The sequence below is a fragment of the Pseudorca crassidens genome, chromosome 19, assembly GCF_039906515.1.
Source record: "Pseudorca crassidens isolate mPseCra1 chromosome 19, mPseCra1.hap1, whole genome shotgun sequence".
NCBI classification, from domain to species: Eukaryota; Metazoa; Chordata; class Mammalia; order Artiodactyla; family Delphinidae; genus Pseudorca; species Pseudorca crassidens.
Window position 1 is genome coordinate 61,540,205 of NC_090314.1, and position 21,786 is coordinate 61,561,990.

A 21,786-nucleotide genomic window follows, 5' to 3' on the forward strand; every position below is an offset into this window, starting at 1 on the left:
TGCCCATCTATACCTTTGTGTTTTGAACTTATTCAACAAGGCCCTCCCCAAATCACAACATGGCCGAAAGTTGCCCCTAAACTTCTCACCGTCCCAGAGGCTGGATTTTTTTTTCTCACTAACACCTCCAGGACTTGAACAACGTCTTCCAAGTGTGTTCTTCTTAAGTGTAGGTGCCCTAGACTGTCACTGTAAAGATTTTTCTCTGCAAACACACCCTGTCTATGTAATCGTACACCTAAGGCGAACAGTATTTCATTTGGGTTCCAAGGAAATGTGTGCCCCTTGAAGACCACTGACAAGCCCAGTAGTGGTTTCAAGGACAACGTTTAGATATTTTTCTGAGAAGCCCGTTTCATTTTCTGGCTTGTTTGTTCTAAGTTTGGGATATGGGAGAGAATAAGTCTCTTACTCGATATCCACTTTTCACCTATTGGGAAGTCTTATAATTTGGAATGAACTGGTCATGAAAATGTGGACATTTCTGAGAAATTGATTGGATGCTGGTACCAATTACTAAGATGATGAAACCAGGAGAGAAGGAATTTTGAAGTGGGGAACTCAGTGGTTGAGGTTTTATTGTGGTTAACTGGATGAGCCAGTGAAGGAGACTGAAAAGGAGAATTTCTTCAAGTAGAGAGAAAACCACGAGATGTGGCAGGAGGTGAAGAAAAGATGGCAAGAAAAAGGGAGTGATCCTCTGTGTCGGAGATTAAGGAGAGGTCAAGATGAGGACTAAGAACTAACTGTTGGATGTGGCCATGTGACGTCACCGGCGGCTTGACGAGAGATGTCTCAGTAGAGCTCTGGAGACAAACGCCTGATTAGATCAGGAACAAGTGGGAACAGGGTGAGAGGAAGTGGAGAAAACATGTATCCCCTTTGTAAGGAGTCCTGCTGTCAAATGGAGTAGAAAAATGGGCTGATGGATGGGAAGGAATATGGGGCTCAAGGGGGGTTTATTTCTCAGGGAGGCAGTTTTTTGTTTTGCTTTAATATGAGGGATGTACGGTTTGTCACGGAAGATTTTGCCAACTTCTTAATTTTATTTTTTTTTTACGGTACGCGGGCCTCTCACTGTTGTGGCCTCTCCCGCTGCGGAGCACAGGCTCCGGACGCGCAGGCTCAGCGGCCATGGCTCACGGGCCCAGCCGCTCCACGGCATGTGGGATCTTCCCGGACCGGGGCACGAACCCACGCCCCCTGCATCGGCAGGCGGACTCTCAACCACTGTGCCACCAGGGAAGCCCTTCTTAACTTTTAAATTAAGTAAATGTCCTACAAGGATTCTTGTGTGTCGTTTTTCTTAAAAATAAGTACTTCTTTTGGGAGACTTGAAGAAGGTGTCCTGTTTGGTCTCCTGGTTTCATTACAAAATCATGAGGAGAGCGTGGAATACTTGTATTGGACCAACAGCTGTGTCTGCTTTGTGCATGTTATGTTACCAACCACCAATTTAACTAACTGGGTGAAAAGCGAATAATCAACTTTCTAAAAATCATTTTCTCCCCCATTTTTTTCCTACATTATGCAAAATATTTGGCTTAATTTCATCGTAAATAAAACATCGTTTCTATACTTGTGTAGAACAACATAAACTATAGAAAATATAAAACCCATACTAATAACTTCTCAGTACATTAAAATAATCCTAACTTTAATCTACAAATTAATCATAGCCTACTCCTAAACTACTTGTTCACCTATAACATTGTCTGGTGTACAGTTTATGCTTAATAGTTATTTCTTGAAAAAAAAAAGAATGAATGAATGAATGAGTGAATAACAAGTACTAAAGAAATCTGCTATTATCACCATTTTCCTTAAGAGTTATATTCGTTTTCAGACTACGTTATGAATCTGAGTTCTTTCTAAACCATTCAGATTTGTGAGAAGAGCAAATAAAATATGAGACATATCAGTTGAGAATCTACTTAATGACAGACTGATATGTTAATGAGAGACCCGTTAATAGGTGTAGTCGCATATGCACAGAGTTTTCTGCAGCTTTTATAGTACAGTTGAGGAGGGGCATACATTGTCCTCAACAGAATCACTTTAAATGCACAGGATACCCTAGACCTGGGATGTTCAGCCTTGGTATTTGGGGCCAGATAATTCTTTTTTGTGGATGTTCTGGGCTTATAGGGTGTTTAGCAACAACCCTAAACTCTTCCCACGAGATGCCACATGACCCCAACCCCCATACTGACAGCCAGCAATGTGTCCAGACACTGTCAAATGTCCCCTGGGTGACAAAATCACCCCTGGTTGAGAACTGCTCTCCTAGCCTCAAAGAACCAGGTAGATGAGTTTTACTCTCGGTTAGTGGAATCCGTAATAGAATACGGATTCACAAAATACGTAAATATGATTTCTCTCCTAAAACACGATAAAGGTGGATCCTTGAAGGAGAAGATACATATGTAAATTGTGTATAAAAGGATGCAGTGTTTGGAACTCGACGTTAACACAGCTCTGTGCTTAGGAAAATATCCATTCATAAGAAGGCTGGACTTCAGGAAAACAGGTAGAGAGAAAGCACATTTCCATTGAGGCATTAAGTGTCCGCGTTGGTTTTTCAGAGAATCGCGTTAAGATGGGTTCAATTTCTTATCTGTAAAGTGCGAGGCAACACAGTGATTACGAACTGCGGTGGGAGACACTCTGCTGATTAGAAGCCTGACTCTCGCGGTGCCGGTGCCTAGGTAAAAGAATGATAATAAGAACACCTATTCGGTATAGCTCTCAGCAGAAGCAATAAATGAATATTCGTAAAGCACTTATAAAAGCATCAGACAATAATATTTGCCCTTTCAACGCCGTTAAATAACAGTCTGATGGGAGAACACAAAGAGACACACATGTGGGCTGGAGGATGATTTCTGGGTGGTGAAAAGTCAAACGAAAAATGGAAAACACTGGAAGATCTTACATGGCTGAAGGAACGGGCAAAGTGTCAGGCAAGAGTAAAAGTGTGTAAAATGGAAGGCATCGCGCTTAGGGAAAAACTACATGACTATTCTTATGGTGATCTATAAGATAATCAAACTGGCTAATTTAATAGAGTAATTTGAAATAGAAAAAAAAAGTTAGACCTTTCTATGGTACATTGTAGACACTAGGTAATGGACAGAATTGTTTATGTTAACATAATTTTCCATACTCAAGGGGAAATTCTAAGTTGTTTGGTGTAGCCTTAGCCCCTGCTGAAACCGTGCCTTTGGATAGACCCAAACAAACTTCAGAGGAGCCACTATTGCTGGCCGGAGGGCTTCCTGTTATTCCAACTGCCCGGTGACCATAGGCGACAGAGGAAGTATCTGAAGTTCTCACTCGAAACAGGGCCTCTCCCGCCACTTACGAAAGTCTCTCCCGCTACCTATGTTCCTAAGCTGTGGGAAACTTACTTATTTTCCTCTCTTTGGCCAAACTGTGCCAAAGTGGAGTGGACAATCTTAATAGATGTCCAAATGTGGACTCAGAAATCAATCAGTGGTCAATTGGTTAGCGTGGGCTTCCTCTCAAATGAGCGATCATTGTTCCATTTTAAAGCTTATCAAAAAGGCATCATAAACATTTCTGCTTGGATCATTATTTTCTGAACTGGAATGAATCACTTCTCCGGCTGGTGGTTGTACCATCTACCGAATACACACATTACTGAGCAAAGACCCTGTGAGAATCGCCGCAGTGGCCGTGTCTGTCACCTCAAAGGCTCAGAAGGGCACGAGCACAGCAAGACGTCCTTGCCTGAGCCCTGGTATGACAGCCCCTCAAGGTGGCCCTCGGTCTCTGCTGGGACATTTTCATTGACAGGGACCTCAGTGACCCTCACGTGTTCTGTTCCTATTTTATGATGACTCAACTCTCTCAATGAGGAAGTCCTTCCTTAAACTCAGATAAAAATGTCTTCCGTAGCTCTCACAGGATTTTCCTGTCCCCCTGCTGTCCCTCTGCAAAACAAGTCACGTCTTACTTCCAACAGCCAGTTCTTCAGACAAAAGAAGACCAGAATCTCCTAGTTACTTCTTACCTTCCAAGTCCCGGGCTTCACTTCCTCCAGGGAAAACCCTCCAAAGCCTCCTAGTTCCTGATCTGCAGAGTGATGAGTTAACTTGTCACTTTGAAGGGTGCAGAGTGTTGGGACAAATGCTAAAACGATGAGTCACCGAGACAGCAGGTGTCAAACCAGGGCTGCTGGGACGCTTAGCTTATTCATAAGCAGTTGCGTGCTAGCAAATTTTCATCACGGGTTCTCTGAGGGAAAAAAAGGACTGATTGCAGAGTTTGCCAATTTCTTTTTTTTTCTTAATTTTTAATTAGAGTATAGTTGATTTACAATGTCATGTTAGTTTCTAGTGTGCAGCAAAGTGATTCAGTTATACATATACATATTTCCATTCTTTTTCAGATCCTTTTCCCACATAGGTTATTACAGAATATTGAGTAGAGTTTCCTGTGCTATGCAGTAGGTCCTCATTAGCTATCTATTTTATATCTAGTGGTGTGTACATGTCAATCCCAAACTCCTAATTTATCCCCCCCCCACTTTTGCCTTTGGTATCCATAAGTTTGTTTTCTACATCTGTGACTCTATTTCTGTTTTGTAAAGAGTTTGCCAATTTCTATGGTATAAACTGAAACCCTGGCTGATGTCCAGGTGCTGATGGGATGTACCAGAACGTGGAGGTGGTAAGGGGTGAACAGCTGGCTCCTGGGAGCTGACACAAGTCTGCTCCCGCACACCCCTGGGTCACAAACCATGTTTTAGGATTTGCTCAATATCCTGATTATTCTTCTCTGATTCTCCCTTTTAAAATGTGACATATCTTAATTCACAGTTATTGAGGTGTTGTTTGACCAGCCCAGAATCTGTCCAGATTCCACTCAAAATTCCACTTCAAAGATCCAATTTCATCAAAATTCAACTTCGCAACTACTGGGAATGAGAGGAGGGAGGTGAAGAAAGACAAAGTCACCGAAAGGGCCTCTAGCTTCTAACATTTAGGTCAGGAAAGAGAAAGCTGGTCTTTAGTGTCTGTACTGGAAAGAAAATTGGGCAAAGCTGATATACGTTAAACTATATATATATATATATATTTATATATATATCACTAAGCAATTCTTATATACCACGAAGTCTTAATTAAAGTTGTCATTTTTTTAATGGAACGAAAAAGAAACTGGCTTCAAAACGGCTGGCTTGTTAAGAGGGACAGTGCAAAAAATGATTTAAAGTTTTAAACGTTTCCCTGTGATTCAGTAAGCCTTTGTGAAGTCCTTCTCGTGCATTAAGGAAACTCTATTAAAATTCAACTTAAAACTCTGCAAATGAATACACTTCTTTTCACGGGTAGCCTTCTTCACTCTTGGATAGACTCTACTTTCTTCAAAGCCACGGGTATGCTTGTGATCGCTCTTTAGGGAATCCACGCTGCAGTTGTTACTTGTGAGTCATTTTTCCCCAACAGTGTAATTTACACCCTTCTTCTACTCATACTGAATGCAACTGGTGGAGACAAACCATGTTAGCGCCCAATAGGGGTTACAAGAAAAATTAAAGTGTTTATTTGGCTTGAAGGCGGGATCTAGGATGGGGCAAAGTATGAGAGAGCTGGAGTGGTGAGAGCCACATCTGGTAAGTCAGGTTCAAGAATTCCAGTTATTCTCAGGCAGGATTAAAGGGCTTTGATCAGGGAAGTAGGACAATCTGATTAGAATTTAAGAGCATGTGTTCTGGCAGCGGTGGTGAGAATGGATTGGCCAGACAACTAATAGGGAGGGAAGTGAGGAAGATATTGCATAACCTGGGGGAATAAAGCAAAGGGAACAGATTCAAGAGGTACTTGGGAGTCTGAATCCACAAGAAGCAGAAATCCATCAGGGAGGGAGGGAGGGAAAAGGGAAAGGAGTTGCAGAGTAAAGGGAAGGGTGGGAAGAGTCGAGTATGATTCCAAGGGAAGGATGGGTACGGCTGTAATCAGGTCAACAGGTGGGATGGCGAGAAACTGGTGATTTTATTTCTTGGTTCAATAAGGGGATGGTGGGTACAGAGACAGGATCAGAGACTGAAAGAGAGTTGAAAACATTTGAAATAGTCAACCGTAGGGAAGTTAAAAACTATGTTACGTGGGCCTGCACTGAGGGCCCGTCCTTAGGAACGTTTCCTCAAGAATCTGACGGAAGACGCGCATTCTGTAAATGTGTTCCAGGTGCTCCTCTTAGGGCTTCCCACTTGCATGTAATGATCTGTGCCTCTAATTTTTAGTGAAACTCCCCAAAGAAAACCAGTGCATTTTGATTTAAGAATTTCAACAGGGTAACTCATTCCATTCGTGGTTTCCAGATTGACCACTAAAGGGCCTTTATGACAAAAACAGTGAACTTCCCACAAAGACTTGTTCCGAAAACATTTGCTGGAGGGCTCCCCTCCCCCGGCCCCGCCCTCACACAAGCCCCTGACATCAACACGGGCACAGGAGCGAGTAAGCGATTGATACGTCCTGGTGTGGAAGTCCGAGATTTAGTCAGGGAACAAACCCCAGTGAAGTCATGTCTCGTTCAGGATTAAATGGCTAACTCGGATTCAGTGATCACATTAAGAAAAATGCATGTAAAAGGCCCAGGAATTTTTCCTTTGTTTGATTCACAAATTAAACTTGCACACGTCATGTCTGCAAAGGGAGCATTTCACCATGTCAGATGCTTTCTTTGACTGTAATAGGATGTAAGAGAAAATAAAGAACATGCTACTTTCTCCAGCTGGCTGGGTCGTGGACCTTACCGCACCTCTGGAATTACACATTTCAAATGTAGATTGCGCGACACTCTAAACAGGCAAGTTTATACCCAAAAACCTTAACCAAGTTACTAGCTCTAAACTGCTCAACTGTAGAGGCCACTGAGAACGCCGAGGCCAAAACATAGTCCTGCCTAATCCCAAAGCGTTCCAGGTCTGAGAGGCGTGGTTTTCGGTAGAGCAGAAAGTGTCCATCAACTGAATTATGAAGACAATTGCCTTGATTCTCCGTAAGATGTAATGCATATATTGTCAGATAGCCGTGTTTATCTGATACCTAATGTAATCTGAAAAACTAGCAAGTTACCAGCAATTTCCAAATCTTTGTTCCAAATGTTCTCTGTTATCACATCAGACAAAAAGGATTGTTCCTTTGGAAATATGAACCACTATTTGGATGTTATAATCATAGCCATTACTTACTGAATACATACTACATACGTATTAGTACGGAGGACTTTGGTAACAGTTTTCCAGAAGTTATTTGTTTTCATTCTTAAGCCACCCATAAAATAGGTACTTACGTCCCTAGCAATTTTTAAATAAGATTTAAATATACTGATAGACTATCTCAAAGTCTTGTTATGAAAGAAGGTATCGGCAGGATTAGAATTGAAACCTTCTAAAACCAAATACCACATACTTCTCAGTTAATAAAGGCAAAATAGACTTCTCAAAGAAATAGAGCCAATTTGAACTAATTACAGATGATGTCGTTCTCCAAAGAAAACAACCCCCCAAACCGGACTGTGTGCAGGAGACACAAGCAGTGAGACCTTTTCTGCAATGACCTGGAAAGAGGACTGACTATGACAAATTCCGAATTGTCATCAATCTGAAACAGGTCAAAGGAGTCTTGACCCAAGTTTGAACCACTTCTAACAGTTCGTCTGGCTTTCAAAATTATTGGCACTCCACTGAAGGTCCAGTGGCCCTAAATGACTGTCTAAACTTGGGCAGGGCTCATTTTGCTCTTTAAAAGTTTCTATACAGACATCAAATAAATATTGCAGAAATGAACACCGCCCAAATGAGAACAAGCTGGGGCTATCATTCAGAGTTCGCTCTAAATGATAACTAGGCGGGGAGAGTGGGTAATAAATTTCAACCTTGTCAGACCTACCAATTCAAACTGGTTTCAGTCACAAAAAGGAGGGTCGAAGTATTTGACCATTTTCCCTACCTTTTCTGCCGGCTATATTTCTCTGACTCATCACCTTAGAGGCAGCACAAAGCACCATGTGGATGGGTGCAGGCAGTTAAATATTCTGCCAGCCTTTTCTTTCAATCTAGATGGTGTCTGTGTATACAGTACATACTTTCACTAATTATTAGAAGCTTACGTTCTTTCAACTTCTGCAACTTTCTCCGATTCACAGATGCAACACTGAGTATTTATTTGTGATGCAGACCACATTTTAGACCTTTTGGTATTATATAACACCTGATTTCCTAGCCCATAAATGAGGTTCTGCTTAAACAGGATAAGTAACCTAAATTCGCCTAAATTAAAACTCCTCCCCCCATCCCAGGCCATCATAGTACTTGACTTATGTTATTCACTGTGTAGTCGATGCACCCAAGAGTCCCAAGTTAAATGTAAATATTACATGAGAGGGTACAATAAGGGGAAAGTGGCTCTTCACAGAGTACGGGATCCAGGATGATTCAAGGGAACAGGCAAACATCAAGCAAAGCAGCCCTCCCTGGAGAATAGTAGGAAAGTAAAGACCTACACGGGGCTAAAGCAAAGTACTAGACGTGCAACCAGAAGAGAGGAAATCAGAGCATCGGAAGGAGTGTGTGTGTGTGTGTGTGTGTGTGTGTGTGTGTGTGTGTGTGAACTGGGAGACAGGGTGAGGGACAGAGTAGAAGGAAAACCCAAAATAAATGCTGCCTGTTTTGAACTTGTTTGCAATTTATACTATTAAGGAGCAAATTATATATCATTCCTCAACCTAACTTTTGATTATTTGCCCCAAAGACATAAATGCTGTTCCTTACCCACCCGTCCCCGCCCCCCGGCCTTTTTACTACGTTCAAGGTGGTTACTATGAAGACAGGCTGGGACCTGGGACGCTCTGCTGCAGGGCTTGCACCTGGACAGACGTCTCCTTGAGCAACAAGCTACAAAGGAATTATGAGGGACTAAAAATAACAGCGTGCATGCGCAGTCGGGGCAAATTATGGCCAGTAAGATACAAAAAGGCCAAAACGCAACTGTCACCTCTCCCCCTGTGAGGTGTCGGGAGCAAAAGCACGGCGCCATGCGGGACCCCTGCACGCAGCACCGTGAAGGGGGTGGGCAGACCTCCTCAGCCAGCCACTCCGGCCCAACACACTGCCCCGCCTCCACCCTTACCCCGTTTAAGCTCACCCCCCCGCCCCCCCCCCGCGGGGGGATGGAGCAAGGTTACGCATTACTTGCTTTCGCCCCCTCCTGCTGCAGCACAAGTCCCCGTAAAGCCTTGTCTGAATCCCTCATTGGGCCTCTTACCAATTTCTACTGATTAAAGAGGTCGGTAACAAATAGGCTATTCGCACATTTATGATTTACAAGACATAATGCCGGTCCCTAGGGAGTTAGTAAGCTGTTTAGAGGACTAGCTATAGCAAACAGGAGATAATCACTGCTATTGTATTTTTATTTCAGGTATGTTTCGACTAACAGTCAAATGAATGGGAAACGGTCCTGGCTGATGGCTGATGAGCAGAAAACGGAATAGAAACCAGGATGAATTCAAAGGAGGGTGTGCGCCTTGTTGCTTGATTTCATCTGGGAAAGCGTCATGTAAAAGGCGGATTTGGCTCTAACGTTGAGACACCTGCTTAGATAGGTGACTTAAGTGGGAGAGGACTTACATACTTCAGAAGGGAGGAAAGGACGCAGCATTGGTGTAAAGTGAGAGAGAGAAATGGTGGCAGAGAGGGCCAAGCCCCAAATGGCAAAACTTTGACCTGCCTGGCCGAGGACTTTGAGTCTTTTTTCTGTAGCCATAATCTGCTAAACAATATGTCTGAACAAGGTTTTGGGTCCATTTGTGGCCATCGAGGCAAACGAAATGATCACACTTCCATTCTTCAGTTTCTCTGTTTGACAAATTTAGCAAAATTACACGGTCCTTTATACATTCCCTGGTCATTTAGGTAGATAAATCATAGATCGTTGAAGAGAGACTATAGCATTTGGTCATTCACAATGGCAGCTCTGGGCTTTTAAGTACCTTTAACATATGAATATGATAAATGAACCCAATGAATTCAACTCAGTCTGTAAGTAGCACTATTAGCCTAAAGGAGGTCCATAATTCAGCCCAGAAAAGAAAAGTACCTGGGAAAATAAACTCCAAGGGTTTCTACTGACCTCAGTTACCCATATAATGTGTCGATTTTATCCAGCCAAAGTGTAACAAAGATGATCTGTTTTCTACTAGCTAAAGGTCTGTGAGAAGGCACACAGTGTTTTGCGTAGACTTTCCCCCTTATCTTAGAGCTTTCAAGCCTGTAGCATTTTCTTTCAAGGGAAAAACAAAAACCTCAGAACAATTACCCCATTCAATTATAAAATCACTGCCATCAGCCTTTCTACCACTGACCCTTTGGACAGAAGCAGAAAGAGCAGGTTCTGCCTAGATCGAGTTGCCCTGTTTTACCAGCACAAATACTTTGGCAGGAAGATAAGTATGTGATTAAATTCAAGGTGGAGCCTAAAAAAATAAATGTTTGAGCAAATGATTGAACAGCCTTATTGCTGTGCAAAGAGGCAGCTGAGGCTGGACAGAAGTAGCCACCACCAGAGTCCCAGTCAGATCTCTTTGCTTAAAGCCCCGGGACATTAGGACTAGACCTCGGGTGATGGGCGCAGTTACTGCCAGGGTTATGGAGTGCTAGAGTATCATATTCTGCCTTTATCGTGAGTGTGATGTGACGAGAGATTCTAAACAGAGTTAGTCAGAGCTGTGTGTTCTCTGTAAACACTGAAGTAACTAGCTTTTAATTTTTTACCTACATATAGATTTGGTAAACAGATATGATAACCTTCTGAAAAAAGAATGTTACACACGGTGGTAAGTCTCGTTTATAGCTCAGTATTTTCCCTTCTTCCTAGCCAAGTAAGTTTATTAGTGTGCCCTCCGGTTGTAGACTACCACAGTTATGGAAACCCTGCAGTTTTATTTTACACTTTAGTAACATAAGGTGGTTTTTTTCCCCTCATTGTCTCCTCCAAGTCAAGAATCCCACCTTTGGGAACTATTGGAGCAAATAAACAAAAAAACCCATGGCTTACGTGGCTGTTTCTCTTCAGACTTCAGGAATCTGGGCAGACGGAGTGTTGAATGAAAGCAGCCATACTAAGGTTCTCGTTCCTGGCAGTTAAAATTCATGTACAAATTATGCAAGGCTCTTAATTTGATCTAAAAACAAAAACTCAGGTGGTCAACTCACGTGGCTTAAATCACCCAATTCCTGTCATAGAACACTTCCCACACCCCCTCCCTAGAGAGCCAAATAAATAAGGATAGTAGGACCCCAAGCTTATAGCACGGTGCCTGGCACACAGTAGGACTTTAACAAGTGTTCTCTACTGTTGTAGGTCCAAGAAGAGGGCGAGCAGAGGAATCAGAAGGAGAAATGGGCTTGATTTGCCTGTTCCTATCTCTACACTCCATGTAGCCACAGAAGACCAACTTTGAAACGTTTTGATGGACACGAGGCTAAAAGATTTTCTTCATTAGGTTTTCAAATTGAATTTATAGGTTATTTTAAACTGAAGACTTAACTTACTAAGCCATATTAAGCCCTATAAATTTTAAGTAATTCAAGACATGGAACTAAAATTGGCCATCGGGCAAAGCTATTATGACTCAAATGCCAGAATCCCGTGAACAAACAACAAATAAAATGCTGGTGACAGAGGTCATGCCCCCTCCATGAGCTTTTATTAAAGTTCCTAGCAGAAAAAGACACCACCACCTGACTTCATTTATGGAGGACCAAATTCATTAAATGAGCTAGAATTAACCCTCTTAATGGAATTCACTCCCCTGGGAAGGTCAACATTTCTAATGTTTGCTGTGTGTTCGCTGTTTCATATTCTTGCCACCCAAAACTCTATCACTGACCCAATTTAAAGAGAAACAGAAGTTTGACGGTGGCGAGGTGCCTTGGCCTATACGTTCCCCTGGTTTGCAAACTCGAATGTGGATCCGAATCACCTGGAAGGTTTGTCAGATACACTGGACTCTAACCCCACAGCTGCCGAGTCCGTAGGTCTGAGATGGAGCCTGAGAATTTGCATTTTTTACAAGTTCCCAGTTGATTCTGATGCTTCTAGGGCCGGGACACACTTTGAGAACCTCTAGCCTAAATCACATAGGGCATAACGGGCACAGTCTAGATTAAAACCCATGTCTGTCTGATTCTACAATACAAACCGATTGCACGCTGAGAAATCACCTGTTACCCTCTCCTGCAGAGACGGAAGAGAAAAGGAGGGTCTGTAGGATTTGCTCGCTTTTTGAAAGAGGAATGGAGCTGGAGCCGAAACCCTGGAGTCTGAGGTCCCCTGGGTGCCATGTAGGGCTTCCCTGACCTGAGCCTCAGCATTCCCATCACTACAGTGGGAATTCTACTGCTTTACTCTCACCTCTCCCTCACCTCACAGAGTGCTTTTGAAGATAAGATGTGATCACTGTTGTAAAAGCATTTTCTAAGCTTTGAAGTGCTACCCACAAATGTTTGTTATTTTCATTAGGAATCAAATAAGACAAAGAGTAAAACAAGAAAAACAAAAATATGTGAGTGAAGGATCTGGTCTTCAGTTTAAAAGCCGAGACTACGCAAAAGGAAATGCCAAGCGCGACAGAGAAGTTTATTAGAAGCTTCAGGAAGTCAGGGATGTTTAACATGGACGCACGGACGGTCTTAAGGGCAGGGCAACGACCAAATTTTTCCAACAGTTTTTGTTTTCAACTTAAGAAGTAAACATCCTATTTCTTCAAGAGACATTTTTAGGATGAATCCTGGAAAATGATTAATAATGATTTTCATGTAATTATTTTTAAATAGTAAAAATGTAATGCTAACAGCTTTCTTTCTTTGGAAGTATAGTTTTTTTTTTCTTTCAGAGAATACTGAAAATATTTCACTATTAAAAATACAATTTCATTATATGCTGATCACTGGCTTTGTTGGATGCTTTCTCAAAATATAAATTTGACTTCATTTGTAATAAACGGCGGAACCAATGAAATACAGGATTTGCTATGCCATAAATAGTTAACACAGGTGACTTCATATCACTCACTGTTACTCTTAATTAATTTTAATGCAAGAGTGAAAACTAAGGCTGCTTCTACTTTCTCCATGAAAACTTCCATTGTAAATATTTGCATATCACGAGCAGTGGCTTCTAACTAATGAAGTTAATATTCACTGGCACAAAGAAGGGGTCTATTTTATACTGAATTAAGTAAAGGGAGACTTTCTACTCTAAACTAAGAACTCTGTCAAGGCCCATTGGGCTCTACTTTTATCATATTCTTCCCCTCAAACAAATGGCTTGTTTGGTATTAGTTCAATACTTGGTATTGAAGCCGACAGATTTCCATATGTCATCGGGACCATAAAGAACGATTGTATTTTCCCCCATCAATGAATTATTACTTTCCTTAGATTGGCTATTATATTCGCTTTATGAAGTGAAGTCCTTAGTGATTTACGGTGTCAAAATTCTGTTTGTGTTGATTAACTTTTTTGTGTGTTTATTAACTTTTGATGGAAATGACAGATGCTTGTGCTGGTGCAGCTGGGGTTCTGCCTGTTAAATAGAGCACAGATATCTTCTTTTCTGTTTCTGATTTGCTTTTTATTCTTTAAATGCCTTTGATAGAGAAAGCACAACTTAATATTTGGCGTGCAAAATAGAATACTTCAAAGACACCAGTAACCAGAGAGCAGAGAGCAGGGTTCAGGGGGAAGGGTTTGATTCTATTTTATCATTTCAATGCCTGAGCATTCCTCAGGCTTTCACTCTGAGTTGCGTACAAAGGTTTCTTGAATGTCAGGTGTGTAACCCAAATTACGTGTCAATATAATTTAGCGTTACTAACAATCACACAGATGTGAATTTATGGGGAACTGAGGTTCTTTAGAGGGCGTGGGTTAATGCTTTAAAACACTTATTATAGAGAAAGGCTGCCTGGTCCAAAATCAGCTACGCCACTTACTAACTGTGTGACCTCAGGAACATTTCATGGCCTCTCTGTGCTCCTGTTTCCTTATCTGTAAAAATAAAGTTTCTCGTGGGGGCGGAAGGAGGAATACTTGTCATGCACTTAGAACAATGCACAGCATGTAGTTAGCACCCTCTGTTTGTTAAATAAAAACCAGGCAGTAAATTGAAAACGTTATTTCTGCCGTGAAATGACACATGCTCCTTTGTTATTGGTAAGTGAAACATCCCATAAGTTTCTTCATGTAGTCTCGTATCATTCAGGGAAGATTCAGCAGAAATACCTTCTTTCCATGACTTTGGTAACAGGACGTTTGGGATATGGACACAAACCCTTCACAGAACGGATGAGGCCACCTATCCTTGTGACACCATCTTTGTGATACAGAGAAAACATGATGTCTTTGAAATATACCAAATCTACCCTATTAGACAGCAGCAAAGGAAGAGAAACTGAGGCAGATTAAGCTGTTAGTCAAACATAATCTAATAAGGAAATAGAGAAGATTTATACAAGATGGTGACGATAAAGCAGCAGCTTTCGTAATATCGTTCTGGCATAGCATTTTGAAGCTATTTCCTATCTTCACTGCTTTTTTCTACATTTTTATTGTCAAGGAATTTTGCTACCGGTCAAGAAATTTCTTCATATATCTCTGGGTTTCTCTCCTCAGGTTAAAAGACGGGTAAGTTATACTTAAGCAAAACAAACATCGTCTCTGTGGAAAAACGGTTGGTGACTTAAGTAAGCATACATAATTACGCAAACCAAAAGATCTGGGTTAGTGTAGCGATCTGGTTGCTATCCGTTCAGCACCACCACTCGCCCAAGTGAACTGAGATAAAGACGAGGGTATCTCAGGGAATATACATTTATTAAAATATCTAGAACACATTTCGTCTCCAGTTTTTACTTTTTCTAAGTAGAGGTAATCTAATGTCAAATAGCCAACATGAGACCCTGCAAGGCCATTAAAAAGGTAACACTTCCAAAGCTTGTTCATGTGTGTTGTTCTCACTCTGTGCTTGTGTCCCACCACACCAAGTAGTTCTATTATAACACACGTCGGACTGGATGAAGACTCTCTCCCACCATACCGTTAGCTCTTTGGAGACAGGAACTGTGTTTCAATCATCTGTTTTATATTCTGAATGGCAGGCGTCAGGGGTGGTAGGTTTGGATCGTATCAGTTTAGCTAAACTGGGACTACACGTTCCAGAATTCCATTTCCTTCATAGTCCCAGGTTAGCCTGGGCCATGGGAGACATTCTGCACGACATCTGTAAGGCGGAAGTAAAGCAACAGCTGTATTCTCTTTACACCAGAAGGTCGGCACAGGGCACGAGGCACTGTGGGACTTCACACAGGTTGGCACGGCTAACGTGTTGGCACAGAGCAGCAGGTGAGCCCGTGGTTCCTGCTGGACTTCTTCCTTCAGCTTCTGCGGCTCCTGGGTTACATGGCGGGGGGCAGCCTCTTCCCCTCTGGACACCCCCATGATCTCACTGGAAGCTCAAAGGCTGTGAGAGATGAACGTGAGCTTCATTTCATCCTGGTGGCTTCTGGCTAATCTTTGCCGGTTCTCACCTGCTGTCCTCCTTTACCTCACATCCACCTGTGCTGCCAGCTGCCTGCCTTGCAGCTTCTGGCTGCAGCACCAGAGGTGTCACCCATTATGTAAGATCAAATAGTATCATAAGTCATATATATACACATATAAATACCTAATAGGGTTGGTTAGCAGGGTTTGATTAGAAAAGCAGAGCCACTAGAGGAATGTGTGTGTGTGTGTATATATATATTTTTCTCCTATATATATAATATAGATTTATTTTTATATATAGTATATGTATTTATTTATATATGTAAATATACACACACTTAATATATACATACACTATTAAGTGTTTGTTGAAGGAATGTAGAAATAAATGATGGGAATATTTTTATTTTATAGATGAGGAAACTGACAAGGGAGAACTACTTACTGTCCAATAAGAATAAATACATAACGATCCTAAGACTGAAGGTAACTGACTTTGAGCCCAGTGTTCTTTCCACCACCATGATGCCCCGTTTAGTCGATCTAGTCACCCCTTGGCATACAGAGGAGCTGCGTCTTTGCAGGTGAATCCCTGATCCCATCTCAGCGCTCCATTCACGTGTGAAAAAACTATTCTGACCACGCGCTCCCTAAATAGAGCGGCACCAAGTTAATATCCACGCAGTTTAGGACAATAAAGCACTGCGAGTGGACAGCTTGGGAAGAAAATAGAGCCCCGATGAGCACTCGTTAAGTTATTTGTGTTAGAAAGAGTTCTATGTCTTGGAAAAAGCCCACCTTGCATGAGAATCAAAGAGTCCTCTGTAAAGCAGAAAAACACCAGGGATTAGCTTCTTCTGTCTCTTCTCTGTTCTCTACATTTTCTATTAAATCCTTCTCCTTTCCCAGAATCAGTCACAGGTCATGAATGGGCAAATAGTTCAGTCTTAGAACTAGCGTTGCGTGTGATTTGGGGGAGAAGGGTAAACCCTACAAAAAGCCTTCCCAGGTGACATACTGCTAGGTCACACCACTTCTTTAGCCCAGGTGTCACCACCCTGCCTCAGTTCCTACACCAGCACCCTAGATTCCAGCCACACTGAACTTCTCACATTTTCCCAAACATGTTCGGTTCTTTGTAGATCAGGCAGACATTCCTTTTCTCTTCAAGCTGAAACACAGTGTTACCTCCACGGTAAAGCTTCCCTCAACTTCCCAGCAAAGTTGACTTTTCTGCCCATGTCCTTTTTGGATAGGCTTTATCTTTCCCATTGGCAAGGAACGGATGGAGTTATCTTTATATACCCTAGTGCCCAGTGCAATGAGTACTGTGCACATACTTAGAGGAACAGAGATGCATTTGTTCAAGTCGTGAAACCGAAGTGTAAAAGATGACACAACGTGCTGTCTCCTGAGTGGCGATGTGATTACTGAACGCTATTATTTTGATGCCCAAAATAACCAGGTCCACGATATAGTCATCACGGTATTACTTTGTGCATGACGAAGACAGCCACTTTTTTCCCACACCCAATTCCATGCACAACTGGAGAAACAGTGTCCCTCCTTTATGCCAGCAAAGAACAGGAATGAGGTGACACAAATGTTCAGGAAAAGCACACACAAAATACTGCCTACAGTAATAGAAGGCATGGAAACACGGTCCTGACTCCTGCTGTGAGCGTAAATCATGGTATATTTTACTTCCGTTAGGTTTTGTTTGGGTCTGCTTGTTCATGATTTTGCTTCGTTCAGTTTTGTTTCTCTGAATGTTTCTTTAGCTTTTAAACTCCTGGTGTAAATGGCGTAATCTTATCTCCAACTCAATACTGTTATCTGGTACAGCTAAATAAAAATTTAGTCTTAAGGAAATGAAACCGCCTTCCATTCCCACAAAGCCTAAATTTAAATATGTGTAACTCATAAGTCTTCATTTGCTCGAATTAGCCACACTGCTTTCTCCTTGAGTGTTCTCTAACCACCCACAAGTTGACTCAATTCTGACCTGAAGCAAAGGAGCAAGCTTCTGGATGTGACAATCCTGGCACATAGCTCACAGCCTCTGAGACTCTGGCAGCTTCTCAAATGCTAGTTGCAAGTCCAGGGAAGGATTTTATCATGCCATCTATAAACAGAACTCCACAGTACACGACGAGAACACTAAGAGGTCAGTTAATAACCTCACAGTTCGTCAGGAAGGTTGGGTGCCTCTTTCAGGTAAGTGCAAGTTGGTGAGTCTTATGAAGCTCTCGCTCAGCAGACTCAAGGCAGCGGCTCCCACACAGAAGAGCCCTGGATCAGAGACCTACTAACACTTCCGCGGTCCAGCCCTTATGCCGGGTGCCTTGTTTCCTGAGGCTGCTTTGGTTTATTTTCCCAAGGCAGAGACAGCATGTCCTGAATGGCTATTGTCTGGACGGTCTCACAAGAGAAAAGTACATAGTTGTGAGAAGACTGCCAAGTCTGTGGGTGAGTAGCTATTTGGGAGGGGTGGATGCGGGCAGAGCCCCTTAGCTAATCAAGTACTAACCTATCCCACGTACTTAACAAAAATCCTCCCTTAACAGCGCTTCTCAAAACTGTCCATTAAAAAAATCTGAAAAACCAAAAGAGAAGTGAGTACATTACCGTTATCCCTACCCCAAATCCTAGGAGATCTGAGAACATGACACATCGGACTGAGCCCAAGCTCAAAATATTCCAGTCTTATGAGTTTTCTTTAAAATATATACTGCATTACAAAAATAATTACGTAACCTGCTTATCACTTAAATGATTTAGTTTGTCTATTCTCCATCCAAACTGTTGAGTTAAATTAAGGCTTCAAAAAGATACACCATGTTTACCTTGTGGCTTCTCAAAGCTCCTGGCATGTTGCTACTACTGTGAACATAGGCATTGGGGGGCAGGCCTCATACATATGAAAAATAAACTACACATACTCAATCATGAAAAAGAAAGAAAACATGCCATTCGTAGCAACGTGAATGGGCCTAGAGATTATCATACTAAGTGAAGTTAAGTCAGAAGGAGAAAGACAAATACCATATGATACCACTTATACGTGGAATCTAATTTTAAAAATGACATAAATGAACTTATTTACAAAACAGAAACAGACTTATAGATATAAAAAACAGACTTATGGTTACCAAAGGGGAAATGTAGGGGGGAGGGATAAGTCAGGAGCCTGGGATTAACACACTGCTATAAATAACCAACAAGGACCCCCTGTATAGCCCAGGGAGCTCTACTCAATATACTGTGACAACCTATATGAGAAAAGAATCTGAAAAAGAATGAATGCACGTATGACTGAATAACTTGCTGCACACCTGAAACTAACACAACGTTGTAAATCAACTGTACGCCAATAAAATTTTTTAAAAAAGAAAAAATATAAACTACACAAAAATCTAGGAGAGAATATATAGTAGCTGAAATATATGGTATGGAAAGTGAAGCTAAGAGACAAACGCCTTTAGACGGCTGGACTGTGGTGTCTTTTTCTTTGCCTGAATTAAAGGAAATCATTTTCTCTCTGTCCAGTTTGCCTTATTAAAAAATTGTAGCACTGCAAATGCTGTATTAAATTACTGGATGCTTCTATACAAAAACGACGGTACTTTTAGGCGTCTCCATCTTATGGAATCTTAAGTGTACATAACGAGTAAAATACAGTTAATTTCTTTTACAGAAACTGAAGCTTCAAGCTTAGAATGTCTAACATGGCAAAATACAATCACAGCGAAGGTGCCCTGTGTTCCTGGGGTGGGTTACTTTATGAATCAGTTTGGCCAGGCCATGGGGCCCGGTTGTTTGGTCAAACACCATTCTGGATGTTGTTGTGAAGATGCTTGTTAGATGTGATGAACATTTATGATCTGTAGACTTTTTTTTTTTTTTTTTGAGGTACGCGGGCCTCTCACTGCTGTGGCCTCTCCCGTTGCGGAGCACAGGCTCCGGACGCGCAGGCTCAGCGGCCATGGCTCACGGGCCCAGCCGCTCCGCGGCATGTGGGATCTTCCCGGACCGGGGCACGAACCCGCGTCCCCTGCATCGGCAGGCGGACCCCCAACCACTGCGCCACCAGGGAAGCCCCAGATCTGTAGATTTTAAGTAAAGTATTGATAGATGACCCTCCCTAGTGAGTGTGGGCCTCATCCAACAGGTGAAGGGATTATGAGCAAAGACTGAGGTTTCCCAAAGGAGCTAGAAGCAGCAGCTCTGCCTCAAGGCTGCAGCATGCCTGAGTTTCCTGCCTACTGGCCTACCCTGCAAATTTTGCACATTTTGGACGCAAGCCTGCAATATTAACTCTTAATTTCCAGATTGCCAGCCCACCCTACAGATTTCAGACTTGCCAGCCCTCGCAAACATAGGACCCATTCCTCATATTAAATCTCTTCCTACCTCTTCTTCTCTCTCTATATATGTATCCTACTGGTTCTATTTCTCTGGATGACCCTGATACAGTTACCAAACTACAGGGGAAAGAAAACAATAATTCTAAGGGAACTGTCAGAGTAAGCTTCTGGCAAGAAAAAATCTCGTAAAAGAGCTCATAGTAAAAACAATATTTCAGTGCCTGAAAGCTCTGAATTCCAAAAGCACACCCAGGACAAGGGCAACACGCCACAGATTTATCTATCACCTTATTGCCTTCGTGAAAAAAAGCTCAATTCGTTGGTGTGCTCGTCCTATCTCATGTTATCATGGTACTAGGCCACTGAATTGCCCTTAATTATTTACAGATCCGCCTTTTTCTGCCAGACCGAGGGCAAGGACCAGGTCTTTGTTATCTTGGTACCAGACCCAATAAATGATTATTGATTGCATTGGAACATGGTTCTAATTTAAAATGGAGTATAAAGAAAAATGAAAATTCATTGTGATGAAATATGTTTTTGTCATGTGTGCTGGAACATACTTTTTTCTTTAAAAGAAGAAAGAATAACTGAATGCTTCTTTTTGAGTTAAAAGAATAAATCTTCTGGAACATCATCTAAAGCCATGTAACCGTTTGAAGTCTTTATACTCATATCTTACCTAAAATCAGAACTTGAGGTGATACTTCTGGACACTGTAAAGGTAAAAATCACCTTTATGTGGAACTGTTGGGTAAATCTATTTTGGGGCTGTTTCTTAGATGATTGACTTTTTTCAGTTTTCCTTTGCACCTGTGGACAGCTTCAGGTCTACTTCTGAAAGAGAGTGAATGTGGAGCCAATGTAACTAGAAAACATTTTAAAAGTAAAAGCCTCTTTAAAATGCTATACACATCGTGCATTGGAATCCTTGATTTTAGAGTAGAAAACCCTGGAGGGACAGGAAGAAAAAAAAATCGATCCCATCTTTTTCACTGAAGAGCAGCCATAAGAAAAAATAAAGTCATCCATTGCTTATGTTTAAATAACTACGAAGTCCAGGGTACATACGGCCTAAAAATGATGAGAAAAAGAATTCTCCAAGTCTGCTGAGGCTGGCCGGCTAAGAAAGCAGGATGCAAACGTCCCTGCAGAGGGATCCTCCAGTGCAATCACTACAGGGTGTGGACAAGCCATTCTTTTTTCCTGAAGCTGAGCTCTTGGGCCTAGAAACTGTAACCGAAAACAACCGATCTGAGTTTATTTTGACATTCATCGATGCTACATACTGAATGTTTGTATCCTCCCCTAATTCATCTATTGAAATCCTAACCCCCCAATGTGACGGATTTAGGAGGTGGGGCCTTTGGAAGGTGATTAGGTCATGAGGGTGGAGCCCTCAGAGACCCCAGAGAGCTCTCTCGCCTCTTCTGCCATATGAGCACACACTGAGAAGACAGCCCTATATGAACCAGGAAATGGGTCTCACCAGATACCAAACGTTCCAGCGCCTCGATCTTAGACTTCCAGCCTCCAGAACTGTGAGAAATCAATGTTTGTGATTAAACCACCCAGTCTATAGTATTTTTGCATAGCAGCCCTGATGGACTAAAACAATATGCATCTCAGAAGGACTGTTTGTTTAGAGTCCTTTTACTCCCATGGTTTCCAACAAAGTAACCATTTGAAGATGCTAAGACCAGTGGGTGACTTGTTGGTCATTACTTGCTAAAATCTGAGAGAGGGATACATCCTAATCAGAAGAGAGGCATTTGGAGAAAGCCTTCTAACAGTGTTTCACCTAAGAAAGCTACATTTGCTTTGTAGTTCCCTGTCTGT